At 40.4% G+C, this 12,561-nt stretch overlaps 1 protein-coding gene across 17 annotated transcripts in view; it reads right to left on the reverse strand.

Moving 5' to 3' along the window:
- Positions 1–12,561, reverse strand: part of MAGI2 (membrane associated guanylate kinase, WW and PDZ domain containing 2) — a 735,321-nt gene that overhangs the window by 387,478 nt on the left and 335,282 nt on the right. Inside the window, exon 1 of one of the 17 annotated variants that reach the window (XM_054064132.1) lies at positions 8,085–8,322. The exons of 15 other annotated variants lie outside the window; for them this stretch is intronic. The gene's annotated coding sequence lies outside the window, so the exon portion shown is untranslated. Of the gene's footprint in view, positions 1–4,431; positions 4,541–8,084; positions 8,323–12,561 lie in introns of those variants that run through there. One more of the 17 variants, XM_054064148.1, reaches the window with a different exon arrangement.

A 12,561-nucleotide genomic window follows, 5' to 3' on the forward strand; every position in this document is an offset into this window, starting at 1 on the left:
ATAGCAGATTTACACCACTGTGCCTGAGATCAGAATCTGGCTTGTAATAAAGCTCCATTGTGTTTTAGGAGTGAAGAAACTTCTTCAGAGATTTAAAGATAAAGCACACACTTTAGAGCTTTATTCAGGCAGGTTACATTCAGGTTGAGTTTCAAAGAACCTGAATGACAAAGTGTTAAAAGATGACTTGCTATCAAAGAGCATGAGCATACTGTTACCTCTTACACTCATAAAATTATATGCCATGAAGCAGCAGGGACCGTGGACCATTTCTCTCTCAGTTTCCTTTCCGTATTTTCTCACAAGTAGGGATGCCAGGTGGAAACCCCAAAGATTGGATCTTCCCATCTTCACCCTCCTGCCTTTTCCTCCCTTTATAGCCCATGGTTCACCAGGATGCTGAAAATCTGAAGACTTTTTGCTACAACAAGTGCCCAGGCACCAACCTTTCTCAAAACAGACCTGATGGAGAGGAGCCCAGTACAACAGGTCAGCCCCACGGTATCTTCTGGAGAAGGGAAGTCACGCATGTGGGACATGGGTGTTTCAGAGTGAGAGGGGAACAGCATGAGCTCTGTGAGTAAGGAGCAGTGTTTGGGGTGAAAAGGACAGGTCCTACTGCCCTGAAATAATCTCTCACCCATGGAGATTATTTCCTTCCAGAGAAGGAAATTTTAACACTGGTTTAACTCTCCATGTGCAGACCAAAGGACACAATCCAGCTCATGATTATTTTCATTTTGAAAACACTTTTCTCCCTGCCCTGCAGCTCCCAAAAGGCAAAACTATACATTTCTACTAACGTAGCACGGTGGCATCTGGGTGTCAGCTTTCTGGCATTCGAGTTAAACAATAACCATCAAGAAGGGCTTGTGAGAGACACTAACTGTTCTTGATGTTAAGCCTTCCCACAGCAGGGAACTGTGTTCTTGATGTCAAGCCTTCCCACAATAGGGAACTGCTTTTAAAGCATTTCTCTGAAGAATAAAATAGAATAGTTTCATGATAATTGTTCTATTTCCATGGAGAAGTAAAGAAAAAGCTGTAGACCTTATATTCTTTACCATGACAGCTTGAGGATGCACATGAGCATTCCCGTTTTTGATTTCACTCATTTAAATTTTTCTTTCTCAGTTCTCTTAACCTTATTTTTTGATACCCTCCCAGTTTCTCTATAAATTCTTGTATTTCTTTTCTTTCTTGGAGCTTTACCCCAAGCCTTCTGCTCTCAATGCCTCTCCGTGCTCCTTCTTTCTCCGTGCCGCTCACAGCTCATGCTCTCTTCCACTGACCTCTCTGGTGTAGTGATAGCTGGTCACAGCCTTCTGTAGACAATGGACAATCATCTCTTTCAGTGTGAAGGGTTCAAGCTAAGACTCAAGGATACCCATTTTTAGAGAGGGTCAGCAATTCAAAGGAAAAATGGATGCTGTCTCCTTGAGACAACTGTACCACACTCAAGGACAAAAAACCATTTGCTCATCAATGCCTGTCTATTTTGATCCAATGTCTCCTCACACTTCTAGGGAAGGGTGGGAGGACTCTAAGAAGGATGAGCAAATAGGCAAACCAAAATCATATGCACATTGATAAGACAAACTGGTATTTGAAAGGTGTGCCTGCAAAAAAAGAGGGACAAACATTCTTGTAACAGAAAAGGTACTGCTAGAAGCATAACTATGATCGCAGCAAAGGAGGCACATTCCGTATCAAACACTTTAGTACTTTCTTTTTGATAATAACTTACCCCCAAAAAGGTTTCTTCTGATTTTTATTTTTTTTTTATTACAATACTTTTCCTTTGCTGGGCATGACTGATATGCACAAAAATGTTTTTATCACAAATGAAACACATTTTCAGATTTATATGCTGAAGTAGCCAAACTATAAAGCTTTTGACTTTTAAAGTCTTAAAGTATTTCTAATGTGACAGAAAGGTCTGATGTGCTTGAAGATATGAGGCTCATCACCAAGGCAGCAGTAAGCACAGGTGATAGTGTAACAAACCAATTTTCCTCCTTGACTGGGTCACCCTACACTGAGGTGCAGAGGTCTAGTTAAATACACATCAGTGAGCATGTATCCATAGGATCAACGCTGGAATTAACATTTCTTCTGCATTGTGTGGCCACATAAACATCAATTCACACCTTAAAATAAGAATGTCATATCACTTGGAAAACAGTATCTTGGCAACTTACAGTGGAAACTGGAAGGTATGAAAAGAAAGTATTAGCCTACACTGCCCCAGAGCATCTACTTTTCCCAGAGTCTCCACTTCTGGCCAGGGTGAAAATCAGGATGTTGGGCCACATACTCTGCTGTTAGTCCAGCTGGGAAAGCAAATTTCATATTAACTATTCAGGATATTTTGACAATAATTCTTGTATTTCCTGTTCAGGTGGAGTTTGTATTGTTTGACCATATATTCTCACCACACTGGAGAATTAAAATACACTAAGTTTTTTACATAGAAATGATTATCAAACACACAGTACAACGAAAGATGTGTGGTAGGAGAGCAAGAATGTGTATTCCGCCTTCATGAGGCACCATGCCTGAACTGGTTTGTTTGATGCACCAACACTTCTATCAATGCTGCCTCACAGCCTCACTCACTTGATGTGAGAGACAAATTTGAGAACCTTGGTACTTCTTAGGAGTCATGGTCAGTTCCATGGGATGGGGGGGGGGGGGGAATAGGATTTTCTTATTTAAGTGAAAGTGGGAAGAAGAAATGAAAAGGAGAAGAAAATGCTCAAGAGCTCATCACCGTGCACTGTGCCCCTGCCAAGGACAGTCTGCACATTATCTTCTGGAGGAACATAGCAATAAAAACTTTCCTTTTAAGGCAGGTATAGGCAACACTGTCTTATGTTATGGACTGCTGTAGCTTTCACTCAGTCTTGCTAAAAGGAAGCATATTAGTATCAAATTCTGTAACACTGAACTAGCAGATGACACCAAAGCAGCTAAATTTTCTTGCGTTGTCTCGCCTTTTATTTATTTCTTTCGTCCTTGTTATCACAACTATGCCATAGAGTTTTCTTTGCCACATTCTTCTAAACACAATAGACAGCACACATTCTTAATTCTAACAGAATACTGCGTGAGGTACCCACCATATCTCACTTCCTCCAAATAACTTCAGGAGAGAACAGAGCGAGATAAAACTAAGGTACATTTTTCTAGTCATAAATCGGTGAAACCTCACAGAAGACAATGCTCATGTGGACAAGAAACAAAAGTGCAATCTGCAGGAGCTAGAAAAGCCAACTTTTTTTCTCCTCTGCTACAGAGTAATTGTGGGAACTGGGTCCAAGCACCTAAAGACCAATTTGCATAGAAATTGAAGAACAACGAGCAACTAAGGCAGCTTGTTAGGAAGGGCTGTGAGACCCTACCTCTACGGAGATGATTTAAAGTTACCTCTGTATAAAAGTGCTCGTGCTTTCTAAGTCTCAATCTCCCAGTTTATTTTTACACTTATGAATGAGTGTAAAATGCTATGCTGTTTTTAGTTAAAGGAACTACACAAATGTAAAATATTATTTGTGGAAATAAACTGTAACTCTTTAGAATCTCACTTCTCTATGTATCAGCAAGAAGGTATTTTATACAGGTTCTGCTATACAAGGGATAGATAGCATTTACTACTGTAAATTAACGCTACCATTATTTTGCTGGTATGAAAGTAGCAGCAAATGTGCTGCTTCAGTTTAGTTTTGAAGCCCTAGCAGAGGGCATATTTCACAGAGTAATAGGCAGTAACTTCCTCAGACGGGGAACATAATTACAATGTCCTAGCTCCCAATGGCTAAAGGTTGTAAAGGATAATATATAGTACCTGCTGAATCTGCAGAAGAAAAAAACCACAATGAAGAGCTCCCTATTGGCACACTCTTCCTTTTTCAGAAAGACTTTCCAATAGGCACACAGGCAGATGTTTTAGGATGGTTATGTTTTAGGAAGGTTATTATGCCAGCTGGTTTCACATACTGGCATTTGATGGCACTGACGGCAGAAGGGGAGGTGATGGGAACAGACTATCGCTTATTCAAAATCCAGTACTGCAAAAGCTATGAAAGTTTTGAGCTACCCTTTCCTTTTGTGCAGCACAATCCTCTTACTGCGCTCTAGGGAGTGGCTACCACCCATCTCATAGAGATTTCTGGATTTCTAGGGCATGGGACTATAAAAGTGAATGATGCAAAGATATCCACACTTCCACAAACTCCTTATTTCTGTTTCCCAGAACCTCTTTCTATTGCATCTTCTGAACAAGAAACACCAAGACAAGAGTGTGATCTTCTGTCATCCAGGAGCTGCAGAGCTCTGAATACAAAGGCACACATACCGCCAAGTTGTCCCAGTCACACACAGTGAACAATTATGAACTGAACAAGCTCCTGTATTCAGCCTTTTACTAACCTCCTCAGATGTTCCACATTTGCGGAGTACTCCAGAAAGCCGGTGACGTTTTTGAGCTTTGCTTTTAGAGACACTTTATCCCAACCATGTGATAGGGAATCTTAATTAGGGAGAAGGCGCTGTTCCTCACTCCTCTTTTGGTTACATGCTGGATTATACCACCGTTAAAATACAAAATGCCTCATTGCATCCAACTACGTAGCATTACAGGGTGATGCTGAGTTACCTGTCAAGAATCTGACTATGAAAGTGAAAAATCCTTGGGTGAAAGGCAACTCTGTCCTGAGGGTCCTGTCCACGCAGAGGCTCTACTCACCAATGTGTCATTATGATCACTGTGACCTTCTGGACCCTTCATGGCTTCTGCTGTCATGGTTCACAGTGACAGGAACAAGTAGTCCAGCAACTCTGGCCAACCTTATGAGCGTTTCTGAAGATTTAAGCCAGGGTCTTGGGAGCAGAGGCAGATGGAAAACATCGGCAGCACAGGAGTGCTATGGCTCTGTTCTCCCATTGGTGCTCGTTTCTCAGCAGATGACCAAGTCGGGAGTGAAGCAATATATATCCAATTAGTATGCTTGAATCAATTCAGACCTCAAGAGTTCCTAAATCTTTACTAACTTCCAGCAATCTTAAGTTTGCACTATATAGGACAGGCTTTTATAACTCATGCCATCTCTGTCATCAGAAAATCACTCTAGCTGCAATAATTTTTCACACTGCACATCACTGCAATTTATTTATTTGACTGGAAAGGAAAGACTAACTGAGAAAGAGAGTTTTTATTGTGATGTGCTCGCTATTGCAATGCTTCACCCATCCATGCCCATTTGTATTCCATAACCTCTGGGTTATGAGCGTTTCTGTCAATGGGGATTGTCATGGCTGTAAAGACTTAACTCCTAATACCTTCAGATTAAAGTATTTTTCCCAGGCATTTTTTTTTTTTGTCCACATTTTTATAAGGCACAACAGTTAGGGAGTTTAGAGGTTCAGTGATCACCCACTGTCAATCCTATTTGCTTGTTTTCTTTGCCAGGAAGGCACTAAAATCTATTCAGCCTGAGCCGCTGCGCAAGATCAGGTTTCTTTTCTCTACTAAATGTCCTGGTCTCATCTCCAGAGTGAAACTTGGTAGCAATTTTATCAGAGGCAGAGCTGCACCCTAAACCCTGCTCTCCTTTAGGACCACTCACGGTGACAAGTCTGACAAAAAACATTTGGGATTTTTATAAGAACTCCACCCAATATGCTTCCCAAGCACCAGCTAAAATGTAATGCCTCTTGCAATGGGTAAATGACGTAATAGTTATACTATCTGTTTTCTATGAGGGGTGCTTTAGAGATCATTAATTTCTTGCTGAAAAAATGTTTGTAATACAGAGAAACTATTCCTTAAATTGGAGTGAAAGTGCAAGAGTTCAATAAGCACAGTGTGATTTTTCACAAGTGATTTTTCAAAATCACCCATAAGCAGACACAAAAATAACACTGGACACATCTTCTGGAAAGGATCTATACTACTCATAACTTCACTCAGCCATCCTTCTGCCTCCTACTTGCCCCACTTTTGTGCTGTGGAGCCACACTATCTCAGGGAACATTTAAAGAAGCGGTTTCCACTGGAGCAAACTTCACTGCCTCCCCACGAATCACCTAGCATAGGTCACTACAGAGAAACACCGGCTTCTTCCTTGCTCCTCCACACTCACCCCACATACGCACAGATTGATGCTTCTCCTACCCCTGAGCTGCAACTTATACGGAGGAATGTTAAAGTAGAGCTGCGGTGTCTGACTGAATGGCCATTCTATATGATGCTCTTTCCAACAAGTATACTTGTAGTACAATTAAAGGAGTGCTTTCCTTCCTCCTCCTCCCCTACTCGGTCTTGTAGTATCTGAACATAAACTTCTCCCTTGGATAAACAAACACATGTACCAATAGGTATGCTTCTGGCCTTTAAGGACTTTATTCCTTTACCTTTTTTAGGATATTCAGTTTTACCTGTCAGTCGCACTCACTACTGACTGGCATTTCTTTTTAACCTGTATAGCGAGTGGCACATTACCTAAGATACATGTTATTCAACCCACTCACCTAATTCCAGCTGTACAAGCAGAAGCCACTTTATTAGCTGTATTTATGCAACTCGCTTACAACAAAAGTATGTATTTTTTTAATATCGTCTTTTGGTAAGCAGTAGTATCAGCAGGAGGTTCTGATTTCAGGTAAAACAAACGCTGCCCACTACAGCCCCTCAGCCAAACAGTCAAAGCAAGCAAAGCAAAACAAGCCAGTCAGACATTATCAGAGAGAATGATGATTAGAACAAACAACAATACCAGGGAAAAATGCATGGCTATTCAGAAACCGTCTTTTGGGAACTGAAGAAGAGATATGGAGCCATTTTTCACTAGGTTCAAGAGAAAATGTCAGCACACAGATGCTACTGTACTGTCAGATTGCATCTTAATTTGGCCAAAGGGGACTCAAGCAGTCACCCCTCACAGACAAATTTTAAAGGCCCATTAGAAATCTGATTTATTGGTTGCTAAGGATCTCCCTGCTATGGTCTGCAGATTTTGCACGACATGGAGCTGAAATCCAGCTACAAATAAATGTATGCTTCTCTATATGATTTAAATCCATCTGAATTAAGTATTTCTTGGGCATCGGTAATGCCTCCCCCCTGTTTGCCCATCCCCTGTCCTCTTAATACCTTAAGGCAGTTTACTTCAGAATGAAGCAGAGCATTAACCTGTACAAAACTGCTAATTTATATTTAACTCTCTTGCTGCCATTAAAAGAAAAAGGAAAAAAGCACGTGCCTTTTGTTCTAAAAAGGCAGGGAAAACATTTCAGGGACAAAAGAAATGCATCTGCCAGCAAAATAAATAAGAAATTACCGGGTTTGTCTTAGATGCTTAGGCATGCCAGTGTTAACAACAAGCATTCAAATAAAAACGTTCATTTTCTTCTTTCAACCCTTTTTTTTAAAAATTCCATCGGCTTTTTGCTGAAAAAAAGGGAAAAAAAAATCACATTCCTTGCATTCAGTGAAAAGCTAAAGACCATGAGTGAATGGCATTTGAAATTGATGAAGAAACACCATTCAAACTTGCTCTATATGAACTGCCCATTGTTACAATTCAGACAACGTACAACAACAATCACGGCTCAACTTCTAACCATGCCCGCATCACAAGAAATTCAAAGTCAACAGCTCTTTTCACTTCCATAAACATCATAATCAAAGCCTTCATTTGCGGCTTCCCTGGCAAAATCCTAACAGCATCGAACAGTCATCTGACAATTGGTGACAGAAGCGTACAGTTCATCTTATAGAACAGTGTTTTGTACAGCAACTATTCTAAACAAAGACAACACCAAAAGCAACACAAGAATCACGCAAAGCAAGTCCGACTCAGCCCAAGTTTGGATTCAACATCTGGCTGAACATGGTAGTGCCTCTAATTTTGGGTTTGTCTTGTGGGATTAACCCCCATCTAATCTCTTTAACTGACCCTATCTCAGGTCCCAGCTATGCAGCTGTACAAATCGAGAGAGAGAAGGAAAAAGAAAAGAAAAGGGAGGGAGGGAGGGGGGATGGGGAGGGGGGGTGAAGAAAGGGAGGCAGAGTCTTATCCCACCTTGCCATGGCTCTCAGCCCGTCTGTCTTCGCATGATCTGCAAACCACCTGTACTGATCCAGCCCATTCTGGGGGCAGAAAAATATCTTCCCGGTAGATGTAGCCTCAGCCGTGCTTTGATTTTTCCGAACGACTGTCTAGAATCTTCCGCTTAAGCCATGCACAGCCACACAAAACTGCAGCTGAGCTCTTTTGTTTTCCCTCCTCGGCGGGGCTGGAGCCGCCGCTCCGTCCCCACCCCCGGCACCTGCCCAGGGCTCCAGCGAAACCAGAGGCTCCAGGCGGCGGTCAGGTGATCCTTCTGCTAAAAACAGAAGGGATGCTCGCGGATGGAGCGCAGGAATCCGTGGTGGGTTTCAAACTAGCCATTTACATTACAAAGCAGGGAGAAAAATATAGCTCTAAGGAGATCATTAGGCATTCTTCTGCTTTCCAGTTCTCCAGCCGTGCACAAAAGCAGGCACAGTGGAAAGATAGGTAATTAAACTTTTCAGTGGTAATAAACACACGCAGTTTGTATACCATGTCACTCCTAAATATTTAAAAGGAGTGGCTTATTCCTAAATAGGCATGATTATTTTTCATATTTCATAGATCTTATGCTGGTTCTGTAAGTCCCTTTACAGCTTCTTTCCAATTGTATTTTTTTAAGATACAATCTTTCAATATTTATGCTGAAGCCATATTTAATAACTCAAGAGAATCATGAAATCAAAGATTCATAGAATCACAGAATCATAGAATAGTTAGCGTTGAAAGGGACCTTAAAGATCTAGTCTAAATCTGCCCCTCTCCAGTTTATACCCTTTCCCCCTTGTCCTATCCCCACAAGCCTTACAAATAGCCCCTTTCCAGCTTTCCTGTAGGCCCCCTTCAGGTACTGGAGGGTCCCTATCAGATCTCCTCAGAGCCTTCTCCAGGCTGAAGAAGCCCAACTCTCTCAGCCTGTCCTCATAGGGAAGGTGCTCCAGCCCTCCGATCATCTTTGTAGCCCTCCTCTGGACCCGTTCCAACAGCTCCATATCCTTCTTACATTGAGGATTCCAGAACTGGACACAGTATTCCAGATGACATCTCACAGGAGAGGAATAGCGGAGCAGAAAATGGAGCATACTCAACTGAAAACAATAATTAGTTCTTTATTTACGTTATTACACTGTAATGCAAAATATCTTTGACATAGGGCCATTATGTGTAAACTTAACTTTCTAAATTGTAGCTTATCCAATGGCCTCATTCTCTGGGATTACCCTGATTAAAATGACTATACTGTGCAGGGATTTGGACTCTAAAAGACTGAAAGAACGAAACTGTGGGTCCAGATTCTGTGAAAGTCCTAGTTAGAATCATAGAATCATAGAATGGTTTGAGTTGGAAGAGACCTTAACAATCATCTAATTCCAACGCCCCCCAACATTGGCCGGGACACCTCCCACCGGACCAGGCTGCTCAATGCCCTGTCCAGCCTGGCCTTGAACACCTCCAGGGATGGGGCAGTCACAACTTCCCTGGGCAACCTGTGCCAGTGCCTCACCACTCTCATGGTGAAGAATTTCTTCCCCAGGTCTAGTTATTGTCAAGTTCTCAGAAATACCCAAATATTCTTCCAAAAGTTAGATTTTCTTGCAAACAATATGTTGCAGGCAAATCCTACGAGAAACATATAAATCTTGATAATATACAGAATTTTTAACTCCAGTTGTCATTACAGATTTTCAACCAGGTTTAATGAGAACAGAATTTCACCCATCATATCTTCTTTGCATTCACTATAAAATGTTAGCAAACATGAAATATTTGCAAAACCAGGAACAAATATTAAAGTAGCTATCCACATTTAATCAGCCTTTTCCTGAGGAAATTTACATGTGCAGATGTAATACATCACATATACCAGAACAAATCTAAGCCCACCCTTTTATGACCATAGCTTTAAAGACACAAGTCAAAGACAGAAACGGTGCTCATCCATCCATCATACAGCACAGACACTTCCAATATACCCAGTGTTTCCAACGACATCATAAAGAATCATTTATCTACCTCATATTAACTGCAGATCTGTCTGCAGACCACACTTCAGTTCCTGTGACACTGCACAGAATGTGAAATTCTACTTTTTAATTTCAATGCTATCCCTCTTATGATGTAAGATAATTCTCTACAGAAGCACACAAAGAAGCAACGTGATTTCTGTTTAGGATACTGAGGAAAAAGTGTTACACAAGGTACCATGGATTATCTGTGCCACACTACCAGACGACCTCTATCAGATTGATACTACCAACTATCTTTATCTTCCTTGAGCTTTCAGAGAATTAAAGTTTTATTCTCTAACACATCCTTGTTGGTAATGCTGAAGTAGGAGTGCTTTGCATTGTTCCTATCATAGTGAAAGTTTCTGCCACAGACCATAAGATTTCATCGGAAGCCAATACTGACTCCAAGGGGCTGGTGAAATTCTCATAACAGTAATATATGAAGTTATTTCCAATCAGTCTTCTGAAGGGAAAAAAAGGAATAAAAAAAGGAAGGAAGGAAGGAAGGAAGGAAGGAAGGAAGGAAGGAAGGAAGGAAGGAAGGAAGGGAGGGAGGGAGGGAGGGAGGAAGGGAGGGAGGGAGGAAGGACTTTCCAACCTGAAGTCAACTACTAGCACACCGTTGTGTCACTTGGTGCACAGGACTCCGATTGAATGTGATGAGTCTCTTGATGAGGATCACATCTGATGCATACTTGTTACACACATCAATATGTTCAGTTTAGCAAAGTGGGATATCCTAGAGATTTTCAACAATGAAATTTTGTAGTCACTCATCTAGTGCTTAAGATGGTTTATGACTCTCAAATGATGGTCAGTTAAGTCCTAAGAAGTAAAGCAATGACTTCAGACTGCCCAAGAAACCTTTTATAACAGCTGAGCTGCCATACAAATTTACAGGAACAAGACATTCTGAATTTACGTGTGGATGCAGTAATACCTACAGGCTTAATCCACTAGAAGAAACTGGACAATTATCTTCCATCTAAAGGCTACATATATATGTACATATAGATATGTACAGACGTGTATACATAATTAACCAGGCTCATATAATAAATATGGATGAAAATCTGTCTTAATCATGCAGAGAACAATTGATTTGGAAATGACATGCAGTAATACTTAACAAAATAAAATCTGCACAAACTGATACTTTATTCAAGAACTAAACACAGTACTATTTAATCATTAAGTTTATAACTTCTAATCTTTTGAGAGGAACATGAAAGTTTCCTGACAGAATCACTATTTTTAAATTACTCTTAAAAAGAAGTGCTTCAATTTGAACAACAACATATAATCAAATTATTGAGGCATGACAAAAATAAATTAATGGTCTAGTTTGTTATAAAAATAATCTCAATATTTGCATTGTTAGTTTCAAAACAGTAAAACCAAGCATGTATCAACATAAAATAACAATAAGAATCCTGATTTTATTTATGATAGCTGTGAGCCATGAGGGTGGATTTCTTCCTGAAAGAAGCCATAGAACCAGGCTGCATTTCTTTTAGAGCTCATTTATATGGAAGTCAAAAAGGTATATGCTTAAAAATGAAACTGTCCAATTGGTAGGAAAACGGATATGTCATATAAGGGTATTTATGAAGTCTTTTTGAATTTGTGTGGCAAACAAGCACAAGTAATTTACTTTTCCATTACTCTTCAGATGCAGAATTTGCAAGTCTGTGTTTCAGAAGTGATGCTAAACGAGGTAGAGCACTATTAACTTCAGATCTTTTACATCAATATTACTGATAAGTGAGAATATCCAAACGCACACAAATTGCACGAGTAATTTATACAATGGAGAAAACCCCAACACTATTAGCACTGACAGAATTTTAAGTATCTTGCACCTTCTCAAGTACTGTGTGTTACAATCACTAAGGTTGACAATTTTGGGATAGATTTCATTTGTGTTTTGGAAGTACCTACAGTCCTTTGCACTTCTAGGAGAAAGATTGCCAAGAGGAAGACTGAAGAAGGAAGGCTGAAGTAGAGACGTGGTCCTATTCCAGTGACATTATAAATAAGCCATTTGATATGTGTGGGCTGTGACCCGTGTTAGAGATAGCATTTAATGGAGGCCTCTGAGGAATGAATTAGTCATTATCTTTGACTTTAAAACAGACATAAAGAACTGAGAGATGATGAACAAGGTTAATACAAATATCCTTTGGAGCTCCTGGCATTTTCTTGTCAAATTATGGGAAGCCATGGAAACTTTCCCTTCTTCAAAAACTAGATGAAAGATAAAAATAGAAGAAGCAAAATTCCTTTGGGAGTGAGGAGGAAATTCATCCTCCATCCTGCTTGGTTTTCCTTATGAGACTCATACAAGAGTGACATCAGGTCTTGGACACTACTAAAGCAACTGCTTCAGTAAAACAGAAATTGAATGGGTAGATACCATTCAACTCTGATGCCAGCAG

The sequence above is a fragment of the Cuculus canorus genome, chromosome 1 (assembly GCF_017976375.1).
Source record: "Cuculus canorus isolate bCucCan1 chromosome 1, bCucCan1.pri, whole genome shotgun sequence".
NCBI lineage: Eukaryota > Metazoa > Chordata > Aves > Cuculiformes > Cuculidae > Cuculus > Cuculus canorus.